Source organism: Monodelphis domestica, chromosome 7 (assembly GCF_027887165.1).
Source record: "Monodelphis domestica isolate mMonDom1 chromosome 7, mMonDom1.pri, whole genome shotgun sequence".
NCBI classification, from domain to species: domain Eukaryota; kingdom Metazoa; phylum Chordata; class Mammalia; order Didelphimorphia; family Didelphidae; genus Monodelphis; species Monodelphis domestica.
In genome coordinates this window covers 212570803-212588006 of record NC_077233.1, presented here as the reverse complement: position 1 = coordinate 212588006, position 17204 = coordinate 212570803, and the positions used below count along the sequence as shown (strand labels likewise).

The following is a 17204-nucleotide window of genomic DNA, read 5'->3' as shown; positions in this document are numbered from 1 at the left end:
GAATTTTGTGTGTTTTTCTGAATTTCAGCCTCAAACAATTTTTTTTATGTTAGGATCAGTACTGAGGAGTAAAAAATGACATTACCTAATAATATAAAAAATTGGAGGTATGCTGAATTCCTCAGTGTCCCTAATTCTTTCACTGCTATATAGATGTCGAAGAATTTAGTATTCATTTTTATATATAAATTTTGTGATTATTTTCCGGGCTTCACAAAACACTTGGGGGGCAGGGCAAGGCCAAAACTCTCTTTAGGTCCCCATTACTCCTAATTAAGAGTAATCTAGGCATTTGTTCCCTGAGGAAAAGGGGATTTGTAGCTAAATAGCTTTCCCAGTCCTGCAGCTTTGGATTTAAAAAAAAAAAAAAGAAAAAAAAAGAAACCCAGCTGTATTCTATCTAATTTAAGGGGGGGGGGAGATCCAAATTTACTTACCTCTACAGCTGATAAAAATAGCTATTAAAAGCTGAATTTAGGGATAGTCACAGTAGAGAAAAGGTTTAGGAAAGTTAAGATTGAGGGTATTTCATCACAGACCTTGCTTAAGACATTTTGCTTCCATAAGCCTCAGGTTCCTTCTCTGTAAAATAAGAGGATTGGACTTGTCCTTTGAAATTTCCTTAAAGTTCTAGAGTTTTGATCCTACAATGATAATATATATGTTTCTGTGTATATACACATTCATGAGAGCATTGTGGTATCATGGATAGAGAGCTGATCTCCAAGGCAGGAGAACAGAAGATAAAGCCTAGCCTCTAATCCATTCTGCTTGTGGCTGTGCAAGTCACTTAATTAACAAGTCTTTAATCTCCCAGTTCTTTAGGCATCTTTGTCTCAGATTACAAATTGCAGAGAAGGTGATGCTCCACATTTGTACTGGAAGGATCCCTACATCAATCACAGAGCCAGTCTCTATTCGTGGATACATGTGTGTATAATTAATACAGTAGCATTTTAGGAAGTCTTCAGGCCAGGAGTTGGATGATTATGTGTTTGGAATGTTGAAGAGAAGATGCCTACATTGGTTTGGATACTGGAAGTTCTCTTCCATCTAAGAGATTTTGAGAGTCTATTATTTTATGAAGTACTAATGCACAGTGGAGGGAAAAATACCCAAGTTCAGGACAAGAAGCAGTGATTCAACAATTCAATCTAATAGATGTAAGTAGTTATTATATGCAAGAAACTGTCTTGGGTTAGAGATACAAAAATTAAATAAAAGACAGACCCTAATCTTAAAATGCTTGGTAACAAAGTTATTATTAAAAAGGATTGAAACTAATTTAAGATTTTTAAGGACCTTTGTGACCCGGGGTAAATCACTTAACCTCTGTGAATCTGTTTCCTTACCTGTAAAGGGGGCAGGATATATTATCTATCTTATGAAGTTTTAAGGAAAGCACTTAGTAAATTTTAAAATATTACATGAATGTGAAGTAGTAGTAGTAGTAGTAGTAGTAGTAGTAGTAGTAGTAGTAGTAGTAGTAGTAGTAGTAGTAGTAGTAGTAGTAGTAGTAGTAAAGTTTGAGAAGCCTAGGAAAGTAATCTTAATGATTAATTTAATCTATTTAGATTGCATTCATAAAGCATAGTGCTTGGATTTGTTTATAGGCATTTACTGGTGATGTTTTTGTTTAAATCGATTTGCTTTGGAATTTACAAAAGTATATTTCAGTGCTATTTCAGATAGTCATGATGTTCGTAGAAAACTGTTTATGATGTTGGTGCTTTTTAAAGGAGCATTTTTTAAGTTCTCTTAAGCAGAATTAAACACACTTTCAGTAGTCTAGGATTATAAACTGGAGAGGGGTTGACTTGGTCAGGTCGATATTTAACCTACTAGATGAATCTAGTTTCCATTCAGTTCTTTTTGCCTAAAACTTCCCACCGTGTTGAACCGGTTTGGTGAGTGGGAAACCCAAACTAGCCTTTTCACTTCAGGCCTTGATGCAGCATTATAGGAAAGATTTCAGTTTACATCCGTTTGTCTTAGCACAGCAGAATTTAATCGACTGTTAGAAACTTCCACTGCCTCTTGAGGTTTGGCTGCAAATCACGATTCATACAGCGTGTCTGTTGTCGGGGTGGGGTCGCCATGTTTACCAACATTCCCTCCCCGCCTCCCTCTCTGGCCCTTCCCGCTCCTCCCACGTCTCCTTCGGATTCCCCCCACCCCCCAACCCAGAGCACCCTACCCAGGCCTTCAGGGGAGGAGAGAATTACAGATGCAAGTCATCCGAGCTTTCCTGCCCTTAAAGGGCAACCGTGACCCCTAAGGAGCCACAGGCATCAAAACTCCACACAGCCTCTCCTCCCACCCCGGGGAGGACCGAGAGGACCAGGCCCCTAGCAGCCCAGTTGCCGGGCCTGGCAGTGCCTTTGTTTCCTTCCGTCTCCTGGCCCGGCCGACTCGGCCTTGATTTTCTCGTTCCCTCGGGGTCCGTTCCTCCTCCTCTTCTTCCTCTCCACAGTGTTTACTTTCCTAATTTGGTGTACGTTTGCCTTGCTCTTCTCTGATTGGATGGTGGGAAATTGTGGCGGTGTGAAGGTCTCTGTATGGGTTAGTTTCTTTTTAGGAGCCGGTTTCCTCTGGCTCCTCCTTCCTGCTCGCTCCTCCCTCTCCACGTCCAAACTTTAGAGACGAGCTATTACCTGCTGGAACTCTGTAACCAAGGTATACTTCAAAATAAACTGTTCCCGCCCTTCCCTCCTGACCCTCCCCAGGCCTTCTGTTTACTCTGGAGGTTTGTTTCCCTGTAGCGAACTCTTGGGCTCCCCTCCCCCTCCCAGTCCAGTCTCCCCCCTGGAAAGCGCACCACCTACAGAGTGAGTGAATGTAGATTAGATAAAGTAAACTGTTCCTCAGCAGCATGGCTTTATAAATCTGTTTCTCCATTTTTAAAGAGGGGTGAATTTTTTAAGAATAAGGAGGTAAATTGGTTAATCATTTCCAGAATTTTACTAAGTCAGAAGCTGATGTGTCTTTCTGAGTTCGAATTTCAGAAAACCAGTCCTGTAGTTACAGTGAACTAAATAAATATACAGTGAACTATATAATATATGTTACATATATTATATATGTTATATATATAACATATAAACTATAATATAAAAATATACAGTGAACTAAAAAAAATTTTTTTTTTAACCCTTACCTTCCGTCTTGGAGTCAATACTGTGTATTGGCTCCAAGGCAGAAGAATGGTAAGGGCTAGGCAATGGGGGGCCAGTGACTTGCCCAGGGTCACACAGCTGGGATGTGTCTGAGGCCAGATTTGAACCTAGGACCTCCCATCTCTAGGCCTGGCTATCAATCCACTGAGCTACCCAGCTGCCCCCACAGTGAACTAAATTTTAAAAAATGAACTGATTCCTTAAAAGCATTGCACATGGAGAAAATGGCCAAAGTTTTAGAATTATTAAATTCTTCATTAACAGGTTTCTTTTGTTGATTACAGCACACACACACAAAAATCAAGGCTGGAAAAGGTGACTGTTAACATTAAATTGCATACAAGAAGTCATTTACTTTCAAATCTAAACATATTACAAAATAATTAAGTGATTGGGGGCACAGTGACACCAAACCTTTAAAGGTTCAGTATTGTTGCTTTGAAACACGGACAAACTTCATGATTTATTAAATCATCTTTGAATAAGGGTTGTTAGGTACTGAAACTACATTAGAAATGCACTTTTTCATTCATTTCTACCATTTTTTGGGTCCTTCCTCAAGATCACTTTGTTTATTAAAAGGTTCAGAAGTTATATCCTTTTCATTTCTCCCCAAAATTATTTTGAAGAAGATTATAGAACTTAACTTCAGGGATCATTTCTTATCCCTTACCCCCTCTTAGGTACTTAAATCAGTTGCAGAACTGATCTCCCAAATCTATGGACCTCCCAGCCTGATTACCTCTTCTTCCCATCTCAAAAGTTCTAGAAAACAAAAGTAACTCTGTACCACAAAAACACTTGGGACCCTTCTACTTGATATAAAATGAGTATGATATGCTGTTCACTTCCACTTTTGCTTCAGTTTCTCCAGAAATTCCTTTGCCATAAATCTCATGGAAAACTACTTCTTACAACATAAAGAAGTTACATTTAATCCTTGTTTTAGGAAATCAAAATATTGTTATAGTTTTTGTTGTTGGAAGGGCCATAATTAGTAGCTACTGAAATTATAGATAGAATAATAAGCACATAGATAAACAAATATAACTTTATTTAAGTTAAGAGAAGGAAGGGAAAGGAATTGGGAAGATCCGAACTTAAACCCAAAATCAGAGTACTAATCCGTAACAACACTACTAATGTTTTCTAGTCCTTAAAAGGAATGGCCATGAGGTTTGGGATATTCTAAATATATAAATATATGCTAAATGTTATGTTAATATCAGCAAGAGGTTCTTAAAGATTTCTATTTGGTGTTTTTAACTTATATTTTCTTAGGAAGCAGAATTTGCCTCTATCAGTAGATATGTTATATTACATTTGTGTAGGCACATGACTGAAAGATCTCTTCAGATTTTACAATCAGAAAATTAAGGGGAAGCAAATAGAAGCTGGAACATAGACAAAGGTGAGAATCTGAAAAAGAATGGAGACATTTGCATATGTGTGTCTATATAATGTATTTATGTAAACATCTATAATATTATCTTTCATCTATCTAATGTTTTCTAGGCATTAGTTTTGATACCCTGTTGCTTCTGAGAATAACTAGAGCATGTCATGGCAAATCTGCTCACCATTTCTTTGCCAATTTTTAAAAAGCAAATTTTTCCAAATAGATGCATTACTTTCCCATGTAAAATTAGATCTTTCATCTATATCAAGCTTGTTATGAGGAGGGCACTAGCATTTTAAAAATGAGTCTGATAAATAATTTATTAAACTTTTATTAAAATCTTAGAATGTTAGTAGAGGGCCTGAAAGGGACCTTATGAATCATCTTGCCCCATATCCTCATTTACAAGGAAGAAATTGAGACCCAGGGACATGAAGTAACTGATTTGTTTCTTGTCACACTTCTACTAGTTATAGTTAGGACTCAGAACCTGGTTTCTTGACTTCCAGGCTGGTATACTTTGTAATATAATCTATATTTTCAACAGATCGTTCTATATTTAGGAAATTCAGTCGCTTAAAGAATAGAACCAGATTATTTGTTAAAACCTTTTTTTATATAAATTTAAATTCGAATTTGCCAAGACCCTGATTAATTTTCCTCCTTTGATATTTTGGAAGAACTTGCCAAAATGTAGTGTGATTTAAATCTCACTGAAGAAAACATCATATAGCACAGTCATATTCAGTAGGACTTCAGACTTTTGAATTACTTTGTGTTGTGGTTATTCATATGTGTCACATATCCTACTGGATTATAGACTTCATGAAAGCAAAGACCTTACCTTATCTAAATGATGCTTTCCTCAAAATAAGTAGTTTAGTGCCCTATACATAGTGGGTGCTTATTAAATATTTGTTATATTAAATCAAATAATACAAATTAGTGCAAAGGATAACAATACAAAGTACAGTGTACCCAATGAGTTGCTCTTGCTACTGCTGATAACAGAGATGAGTGTTGCTGATTCTGTTTGTTCTTATCTTTTTTCCTATATGCCAGAGGGGGTAGATCTAGGAGCAGTGGGTGACAATTATAGAGATATTTCACCTCAGTATAAAGATAAATTATCTTCCAGAATTGGATGGACCACCCCTAGAAGATAATGGGAATCTACCTCCTGAAGGTCTTAAGCTTAAATTGGATAACAACTTGTCAGAGACTTTGTAGAGAGGTTTCCTCTGTAGGTACAGGTTAGATTGGATGATAACTCAGATCTTTTCCAATTAAAGGTTCTTCAATCCTATGATTCCTAACCATTATATTGCTGTTAAGGAACTCTGTATGACTATGCTGTTGTTCCACTTACTATGGCCAGCTTCTTGTTCCGTGTTTATTAGTAGAATGGTCAAAATCTCTTTCAATAAGATTTCTAGGAACTGTATCAGGGTAGGGAAAGAACTGTAATAAATTATTTATTAAATCTATCAGGGGCAGCTGGATTGAGAGCTAGGCCCAGAGATGGGAGGTCCTGGGTTCAAATTAGGCTTTAGACACTTCCTAGCTGTGTGACCTCGGGCAAGTCACTTGACCCCCATTGCCTAGCCCTTACCCACTCTTCTGCCTTAGAACCAATACAAAAGTATTGATTCTAAGACAGAAGGTAAGGGTTTTTAAAAAAAATCTAGCTAATAAACAAACTATTGATCAGATAATTTTTCTGCCTTTTAGATTGAAGGCTGTTGGAGGCTAGTTTAGTCATATCCTTGAACATAGCCAATCACCACATCTGGTGGTTAGTGTTCCTACAAAAGCTTTGCTGAATTAACAACTGCAGCTTTTAGAGAACTGGAGGAAGGACACTGTGTTCCTGGTAAGAACTATTAGAGCAAGGATTCATAAAATAGCTAATCTAAAATCCTGTTTTAGTGACCTGTGCCTCTTAGTGGAATGTAGGGGAACTTGCGCAAAGAGGGCTTTAATTCAAGGAAACAAAAGATAAAAAAGGATGGGAGGTAAATTGATTCTAAAAATTCAGTGCCTATATATTTATTATGGAAATTTCTTTAGTAGGCCTTTTATTTTTTTTCATTTCATTTCAAATAAAGCTGAGAGAACACTTTGTAAAATTGTTTCCTGGGCAGTTTTACAGTTTCTATTCTCAGTTCACACCCTATCCAAAATATACAGTTTTAATAAATAATGGAATCCCTTAATTACAACACACATATGTATTATTGGAGAAGCTGATTATTTTAAACTGGTAATACTTAGAAGCTGCTTTTCTTCATTTTGGACTTAGTGTTTGGACTTTGTGGAGGTAAACTGTGACAGTGATTTCACTCATTTGAAGAGGTACTCTTTTCAGTATTTTTAGAAATGCCTTAGGGTTAAAATGTAAATCAGGTAGAAGGCTAATACCTAACTACTTTAAGCTGAGAAAAAGAATAGAAGTGTAATAACTATTTGATTTGGACAGATCATTTCAGTTTTCTCATCTGTAAAATGCAGGGCTAAACTTTGTGATTGATAAAGTTCCTTCCCTCTGCTTGAATTATCATAAATGAAAACTTTTCTTCACTGAGTTGATTAAAATGAATTTTTTGGTTTTTCCTTACCTTTTGTTTGCAAACTCAGGTTGGGTTTTAAGTTCAATTTAAATTCTTTGTTATAGTTGAGCCATACAAATATAATTGGGGGGGGGGGCAAACAGTTCAACTCTCATCAGTAATCATAAGCATTGAGAGAATGATGGTATTGGGAATAATGCTGACATTTTTCTTTGTAATCAGAATACCAGGTGTGGGCTCAGTGAGAACCTCACAAGTGGTGACACTTTTTTTTTAACCCATACCTCCCATCTTGGAATCGATACTGTGTGCTGATTTCTGTTCCTAGGCAGAAGAGTGGTTATAGACTTCATGAAAGCAAAGACCTTACCTTACTAAATGATGCTTTCCTCAAAATAAGTAGTTTAGTGCCCTATACATAGTGGGTGCTTATTAAATATTTGTCATATTAAATCAAATACGGTCACACAGCTAGAAAGTATCGATAAGACCAGATTTGAACCCAGGACCATCTGCCTTTAGGTCTAGCTCTCAATCCAGTGAGCCACCTTGCTGTCTTCCTGACCAATCTACACTTATACCTATTTATAATTGTGTTCTACATGCCATTTTTTCATCATCTCAAAGGATATCTAGCTAAGAGCCAAGTCTCGAAATTCTACCATTATTGGTAGTGGTAATACATTATTTTTTTTTAAACCCTCACCTTCCATCTTATAATCAATACTGTGTATTGGTTCCAAGGCAGAAGAGCAGTAAGGGCTAGGCAATGGGGGTTTAAGTGACTTGCCCAGGGTCACACAGCTAGGATTTTGGTATAATGGTCAGAATTTAATATTACCACAACTATGTAATTTTATGGGTGTTAGGGCTTAATAATTAATACCATTAATAACAAATTAATCTCAATATTAAAAAATAATTAATAACTAGTCAATAACAGGAAATTATATTGGAGATTTCATCAGAATTATAGGTCTTTTCATTATGGTATTTGATATCACAGAGGTCTGTGATGCATACATTATAGTGTGGGAATGGAGGATACTTATTCAATTAGTCTACTTTTCTTTTTTACCTCCTAACCACTGCTTCCTTAGGGGACTAAGATTTCTCTCTAGAAGGAAGGAAATCTGTAAAAATTAAATTAAATCCTTCAGTTATAAAGAAGCTTAATTATATCTGCCCTTTTAGTGTATTATTTTAGTTAAAACCAAAAAATCTTTAATGCATAGTTATGAGAGTCAGTGTGGCGTAGAAATCTAACCTTAAAAATCATTCCGAGGCATAGTTAACTAGGTGGCTCAGTGGATAAAGAGCCAGTCCAGGAAATGAGAGGTCTTGGGTTGAAATCTGGCCCCAGACACTTCCTAGTTGTGTGACCCTGTACAAGTCACTTAACTTCAGTTTGCCTAGCCCTTACTTCTCTTCTACCTTGGAAATGATACTTAGTATTGATTCAAAGAGAGATGGTACGGATTTTTTTTTTTTAAGTCATGCAGACCTGGCATGAAGTCCTACCTCCAACACTGGGCTTAAGGTGACCCAAGAAAGTCACTACTTCTAGTTTGAGGATCTTAATCTGGAATCTGTGAACTTGGTTTCATTTGTTTTATTTTTAATATATTTGGTAATTGTATTTCAATATGATTTATTTTGTTAATAACTATATTTTATTTTATGTTTTTAAAAAATTTTTCTCAGATGGGGGTTTATGATAATCCAAGACGATGAATTGCAGAGAAGTTCCTGACCTACATTGGTAGAGGAATTTTCCTTATGTTGGAATTCCTTATACCAGTGAAATCACAAGTCAGATCTCAATTCCCATGTAGTCATTAATTACATGTCCTTTAGCCCCAGAAAACATTCCCCCCTCCCCCACTAATCTAGGAATTTAGAAGCAGTCAGTGGTGATATACTTTATTTAATCTGTTGAATTTTTGTGATTAATGCTTAAATTTCATTGTGATCAAACTTCTGGACCCAGAAGCAATATTCCTAAGGTCTAGAACTAAATAGCAAAGGTGGGTTTAGAATCTGGATCCCCAGTTCCAACATGGGTTTCCTGGTGTTTTCTTTATTTCCAGAGTTTTCTGACATTTCTCTTGTCTACACATATGTATGTATTATGCACATGTATATATGTATGTTTAAATATGTACGCATGTACACATCCATCTATATAAAATATATTTTAAATTCCCAGACTCCTCTAAATTTTTTAACTTGTAGTAGTATAAAGCTTCAGTGTCAGACACTAGATTTTTCAGTCAGCTTCTTACTGCTTGTGGTTCCTCTGTGCTGTCCCAAGGGATAAAAATCGTGCTAGTTTTAGAATGAGGCAGTATCTTCCACCTGGAACATTTCGATGGCTTTTTTAGACCAACAAGGATTTATTGCAGCCAAATTTGTTCTGAAGATATGTGGTCTTGGGGGGTGGTGGTTGAGGGGTAGTTTAATATAAGGCTTAGTTAATTAAAATTGGTTATCAGTTACAGTTTCTCTTGAACTTTCTAGAGTATAACTGAATGGAGAGTATTAAGGCACTAGCCTTTGAAGACCAAAAAAAACTGTGAATAGACATTCTCCTTTGACTGATCACTTTTGGAAAAACTCTTAGAATTTCAGCAAGTCAATAAACTGCAATATTATATTATGTCCCAGCTTTAAACTAAAGTGCTGTCTGATTTTATTCCCAAATGAATTTGTCAGCACAAACCAGACTCAGTGGTGTTGTACTGTAAAAAGTTGTAAAGAGAATGCTGTTACCTCTTTTCCTTTCCCTGTGTCAGGTTTGCTGAGCTTTAGTTTTTATTTCTATCTGAAATCATATGGTAAGGAGCTATACAAGCTTTTCTTTGGATTTTGTCTTCCTGGGTTTAGACATAAATCCACCATAACCTTTTATAAAATGACTATATTGGAAGAGGCAGCATGGGCCCTGTTGTTTATCTCTAGTAAATCATCATTATTCTTCTTCAAAGTATTCTTCTTTTATAAGGCTTAATAACTATACTAGATTTTTTTTAGTATCTACATGCTTTCCCTTCCCTTCCTTCAGCTTTTCTGAGGTAAGCTTCTGCTCTGTTCTGCTTGATTCCCACTTAGCCTAGATTTTCCCAATTTGGGTAAACTTGATTGTGTTGCCATCCTAGAAGTATGGAAAAAATGTGTTAACTGTTTGGAGGAAAGCTAGGGGCCCTATTAGTATGAATACATTGTAAAGCTATATCTGTTTTTTAGAATGGACTATGCAAATGGGAGTTGGGGGGCACTTTGTTTCATAGATAAAATTCTGTACTCTAATGTGAAGCCGCCAGTAATGAAGTCCTTGCTTACAAAAGGGAGACATTTGTAAAAAAGAGCAAATCAACTTTTAAAAAACCCACAAAACTGATTGGAATATACTGTTAGGTGGTCCCTGGGTCTTTTCTGTTTCTAGCAGCCTTTTTGTTTCTCTTCCACCCTCCCCCATTTCTTTATGACTAACTTTTGTATTCTTGAATAAGTTACCAAAAGGGCTACTTTTATTCTGTGGTTTCTTACTCAAAGCAACCTGTATTCTGTTAATGAATGGAAGTTTCTATATTCTCAGATTAGATGCCTCAACCAAAATTTGATGAAGTGAGTGAGTGCTTTTGAAACAGCCACATAATTGGTTCCCATTCACAAGTTCTAGAAAGAGATAATGTTCACCTTTAAAGTTGAACTCATCTCTTTAATCAATTAGTTGTCAGCCCTTGTTACCTTCTATTTTTGACCAGTGTTTTTCCCTTATAAATCATTTAGTGATTGTCTTCATTATCAGTATTTGCCTTTTTGTTTTTGTGTTATTTCTAGAATATTTTATAGTCAAAATAAATGTCAAAATCTGTTAGCTGGTGTCTATCTCAATTATAGACAATAAATCTGTGATTGGAATAAAATATTAAATATTCATAGAACAAATACTTGGGATTGGACCTAACTCTATGGGAATTTATATTATAGAGGAAACAACACATAAGAGCCAGTAATTAAAATAGATATTTTATATATGTTCATATTCTTATTATTAACCTAATTGTATTAAAAGAAGGGGATAGCAGCTCTCAGAATTGGAGCAACCTAAGAAATCTTAAGTATTTTATCTGACATGTTAGCTTTTTCCTAATTGTCATAATGATGGTAGTAGGAGGAACACTAAACCTAGGTTCTAATTCTTTGCTACTGACTAGTTGTGTGACACTGGGCAAGTTATATCTTTTCTCTGAAACTTCATTTTCTTTTCTGTAAATAAGGTATGGGGAGTGGAAAGAAGAGAGTAAATTAGATCTGTTGTCTCCAGTCTTTTGATCTTTCACCCTATCACTAAAAAGACATTTAAGTATAAACCCCCAATATGTGTATTCATTTATTTATAAATTGTACACCATTGTAACAATAAATTAGATACATATCACATAATAAGAACAATGTTTAAATAAGAGAGATAAATAATCAATCCTTTGAATTTAAAATTTTTCTTGATCAGTTATACAAAAAAAGATTTGCTCTTGAAAGCAATGTGATTGAATATATTTCAGTATTTTCCAAAATCCCCGTGTACATCATCCTGGAGAATAGGACAGACTTAGTTGTATAATAGCAATGAATTATTCAGTTATTTTGATCAAGATAAACAAAGATGAATTTTTCTTAGGATACCTTTTTGTTGAAAGATACCCAACATTATAATCCTCAATGAACATATCAGCCTTTTTAGCAGGAGTTGTATTTCTGTTTTTAGATATTCACAATATATGACAGAAATAACAAACAAAAGTGGATTATCTCTTTTCAATTGAGCAGAAAGTTTTCATATACGTCTATTATTTCACTTTCTTTGTGTGGCCCTGCTTAATAAGTGTTATGCCACCTTATTTCATAGTCATATGTGGATATTTATGGATACTTTGTATGATTATGAGTAATAACTCTATGGTGGATAGATTAGAATGGAAAGAGACTCAAGGAAAATCACCTAGGAGAAAGCCATTGCAATTGTATAGGTACGAGGTGATAAAGGCCTGAGCCACTAGAGTGGTGGTTATGTGAGTGGAGAGAGAAGACATTGGTTGCAAGAGATATTGTAGAGATAGAAACAATAAACTTTTGCAACTGATTTTTGATATGTGGAGTGAGGGAGAATTAGAAATTTAGGATAACGCCTAACTTATAAACCCTGCATGACTGGAAAGATGGTAGTACATACTGACAAGGAAGTACTGAAGAGAGATGGGTTTTCATGCAAAGATAATGCAGTAATATCTGTGATGTAAATTGTATCTTATCCATGCCTACAAATCCTGTACAATTCATTCTGCTTCACCAAAATCAAAAGGGTAAGGGGTAGATAGTACATTGTAGACAGGCCCCATGATTGACTGTTATAAGGAAAAATGGGGCATGACCCATTATCCCATTTTTGGATTGGTTGATCAAACATCTCTTCCTTCCTGTTCTCTAGAGCCCTATAAATCAAAAAATCCTGTAACTTTATGAGGAGGGAAGAGACTATAATGAAAATACATTTTTTATTTATTCAAATACAAGGAAGAAATGTTTTTGAAGTATATTGAAAAATGGGAGCTCCTGAATTTTAGGCTCCACAGAAAAAAAACTAACTAAAGGAAAATTACAACTCTTTCTTTTTGAATAACTTGTCTCTGTAGAATCAGGATCACCACAAAGTAGTTTTGCTAATTTGCTAGAATCCACCCTGTGTAACTTGCTTCTGGTTGGTGTAACAAATGTAAGGTTCCTTAATATATGTCATTTTACATGCATAGTCCTTTTTGCTTTCCTGATCTTATAGTGCCATCTTGTGGATCCCTTAAAGGAAATACCACATACAACAAAGAACTAGGTCCTTCATCAACCCATTTTTCTAAAGAGGTTATTAATAACAGTGGGTGCTTTTAGGCTGTATTAAATTGTAGTGCCTAGAAAAAAGGGCGGTGGCTTTTAATTATGTGAAATAAGTCACTAAACTTTACATATACTTTGACTTAGCAATTCTACTAATATGCTCCCAGCCTGGAGGTCAGGGACTGAAAAGCCTCATATATACCAGAATATTAATAGAAGTACTTTTTGAGGTACTAAAAAAAATTGGAAACGAGTAGCCACCATCAGATGGGGAATGGTTGAACAAATTGTGGCATATGGATATGATGGAACACTATTGTGCTGTGAGAAATCATTAGTATGAGGAATTTAGAGAAATAAGAGAAGACTTCTGTGAACTGATACAGAGAGAGATCATGTAAAATAGGAGGATGATATACACAGTAGATACAATAATATAAGCAAAAAGACAACTGAAATGAGACTAATTAAAGTTGCCTGAAGAAAAAGCCTAGAAGAAGAGATAATGAAGCATACTTCATAGAGAGATGGGGGATTTTAGGAACAGAATGTTGACTTTAGAATGTTCTCAGATTTAGTCATTTTGTTAGTAAGTTTGGCTTATGTGTTTTTTCTTATTTCAAAGCAGATAGTTCATTGGGTATTTGGGAGAGGAGGAAATGGACAGTTTTGGGAAAATGACAGATATTAAATTCTGAGGCATTTTAAAATAAGACTTTAAAAGGGGGATTATTAATAAGTGTACTGAACACTGGATGCTGCTTCTTAGGAGAGATACTGAATAAGATAGTGATAAAAGACTTTCAATCATGGCATTTGAGGAAGGATACTTGGGTTTAGCCTTGAAAAGGTAAGGTTCAGGAGTGAGAGAATATACATAACAACTGTATTCAAGTATTTGAAGGTTTGTCCTGTACAAGAAGTTATACTTACTCTGTATGACTTAAAGAGGACAGAACCAGGACCAGTGGGCAGAAGTTATTGGGGAGCAAATTTTGTTTTTTTGTTTAATATAAGGAGAAGAACTTCATGTAATTAGATCTACTTGAAAATGAAATAGACTGCCTTGCCCAGGAAGGAACTTTGCATCACTAAAGGTTAGTTAGTCACATGATGATGCTATAAGAAGGAATTGGTGCTTTGGTTAAGAGTTGAACTAGATGATTTTTTTAGGGAAATGAATTTATTTGAAATTATTCAAATTATCTTTGTCTATACCCAGAATATTTTCAGATCCACAAAATGACCTTGTGCAAGGTCTGAAAAGATTACAGGATGACAGCATAGTAGTTGGGTGACTTGATTGACCAGGGTGAGTAGGAGATTGGGTTCAGCAAAGACACCACTAAGGCACCTGTCTTGAGTAGATACTATGCCCTTCAAGAAGCCAGCCTAGCTGAGCAATAGTGTAACATCAGTGCCCCACTCTGAAGTAAACTTCATGAGGATTTCACAAAAGGAGAAGGGACTTCCAAGTACCCTTTCGCCACACTTTCTCTAGTGTTACTTGCTACAATTGTATTTTAAGTTGAACCCATTCTCCCCTAGAGATCTTAAATGTCCAAATGAAGAGTATCTGCATCTCCCCACAGGTTGGGGGGGGATGTTTTGTACCAACTATTCTTTTTATAATTCTTCAGTCCATCTCAACTGGTTGATGATAGGAAGCATGACAGTGAAGGCTCACAAATGATACTACCAGGAACCAGTTACCCCTAGAATCCTGAGAAGAATAGTCAGCTGCTCTCTGGGGACCTTATCCATGAGGTCAAGTAAAAGTTTGGGGACTGAACCCCATAGAAAGTGTTACACACCCAGAAATTAAGGAAGGGTCAACAAGAGCACAGCAAGTTTTAGCTATATAGAGACAAAGATAAACTATTTTAGCCAAAGCACCAAAATTAGAGATGCAAAATGAGATGTATATTTTCAGGCATAGCCACAAAAAGTATTTGCTCTACTTGGCTACATTTTTTTTTTTTAAGAAACAAATAGGGACACGTAAGTGACTCAATGGATTGAGACCTGGGTCTAGAAATGGGAAGTCTTGGGCTCAAATCTGATCTCAGATACATGCTAACTGGGTGACCTTGGGCAAGTCACTTAACCCCCATTACCTAATCCTTTCTGCTCTTCTGCCTTAGAATCAATACAGTAGTGTTGATTCTAAGACATACGGTAAGAGGGTGTGTGTGTGTGTGTTTATTTTTTTTTATTTATTTAGTCAATTTAGAACATTATTCCTTGGTTATAAGAATCATGTTCTTTCCCTCCCTCCCTTCCCCAGCCCCTCCTGTAGCCAACGCGCAATTTCACTGGGTATCACATGTCCTTGATCAGAACCTATTTCCATGTGTTGCTGTTAGATCTAGTTTTAGTTGTGTGGAGAGTGTTTTGCAGTTGTGTTCATATAGTTCCTGTGTTTGTCTTGGCAGATAGATTCCCAAGTATTTTATATTGTCTAGGGTGATTTTAAATGGAATTTCTCTTTCTAATTCTTGCTGCAGAGATGTGTTGGAAATATATAGAAATGCTGATGACTTATGTGAATTTATTTTGTATTCTGCAACTTTGCTAAAGTTGTTGATTTTTTCGACTAGCTTTTTAGTTGATTCTCTAGGATTCTTTAAGTAGACCATCATATCATCTGCAAAGAGTGATAGCTTGGTCATCTCCTTTCCTATTTTAATACCTTCAATTTCTTTTTCTTCTCTAATTGCTACAGCTAGTGTTTCTAGTACAATGTTAAATAATAGAGGTGATAATGGGCATCCTTGTTTCACTCCTGATCTTATTGGGAATGCTTCTAATTCATTCCCATTGCAGATGATGTTTGTTGATGGTTTTAGATATATAGTTTATTATTTTTAGGAAAGGCCCTTCTATTCCTATGCTTTCTAGTGTTTTCAATAGGAAGGAGTGTTGTATTTTGTCAAAGGCTTTTTCTATTGAGATAATCATGTGATTTTTGTTGGTTTGCTTGTTAATATGGTCACTTAAATGGATGGTTTTCCTAATATTGAACCATCCTTGCTTTCCTGGTATAAATTCTACCTGGTCATAATGAATACCCTTGTAATCACTTTCTGGAGTCTTGTTGCTAGTATCCTATTTAAGATTTTTGCATCTATATTCATTACGAAGATTAGTCTATCGTTTTCTTTCTCAGTTTTTGCCTTGCCTGGCTTTGGAATCAGTACCATATTTGTGTCATAAAAGGAATTTGGTACAACTCTCTCTTTGCTTATTATTTCAAATAGTTTGTGTAGTATTGGGATTGAATGTTTGATAGAATTCACTTGTGAATCCATCTGGTCCTGGGGATTTTTTTCTTAGGGAGTTCTTTGATGGCTTGTTCGATTTCTTTTTCTGATAAGGGATTGTTTAGGTATTCTATTTCTTCCTCTGTTAGTCTAGGCAATTTATATTTTTGTAAATATTCATCCATATCACCTAGATTGCCATATTTATTGCAGTATAATTGGGAATGATAATTTTTAATGATTGCCTTAATTTCCTCTTCATTAGAGGTGAGGTCTCCCTTTTCATTTTGGATACTGTCAATTTGGCTTTCTTCTTTCCTTTTTTAAAATTAGATTGACCAGTACTTTGTTTATTTTATTTTTTTCAAAGTACCAGCTTCTTTGACTTTCAATTTTATTAATTTCTCCTTTGATTTTTAGGATCTCTAATTTAGTCTTCATCTGAGGATTTTTAATTTGTTCACTTTCTAAAAGTTTTTTAATTTGCATGCCCAATGCATTGACCTCTGCCCTCCCTAATTTATTAATATATGAACTCAAGGATATAACCCCCCCTCCCCCATCCCAGGTACTGCTTTGGCTGCATCCCATAGATTTTGAAAGGATGTCTCATCATTGTCATTTTCTTCTTCAGTAAAATTATTAATTGTTTCTATGATTTGTTCTTTAACCAATTTTGAAGAATCATATTGTTTAATTTCCAATTAATTTGAATTAGGTGATTTCTGAGGGCCCTGGGATTCTGTGTTTTTTCTTAAGCATGGTAGAAAGGAGCTGTAACATCCTTATACTTTAGGTTTCTTAAATCAAAACCAATAAGGAAATATGCGATCAAGTGAAGTATTTAAAAATACAGTGCAAAAGAATGTATGTGGGCAGCTATTCCCATGTGTCCTTACATGAA

The 17204-nt window shown here is 35.6% G+C and overlaps 1 protein-coding gene and 1 long non-coding RNA gene across 2 annotated transcripts in view; one reads left to right on the top strand and one right to left on the bottom strand.

Annotated features, from left to right (window-relative positions):
- FOXK1 (forkhead box K1) overlaps nt 1-17204 on the top strand; it is a 140793-nt gene that overhangs the window by 105963 nt on the left and 17626 nt on the right. The window lies entirely within an intron of this gene.
- Nucleotides 1603-2811, bottom strand: LOC130455621 (uncharacterized). Its single transcript, XR_008913692.1, has 2 exons — nt 2655-2811; nt 1603-2554 (listed from the first exon to the last, which is right to left on the bottom strand). It is a non-coding gene; the product is annotated as an uncharacterized LOC130455621 (long non-coding RNA).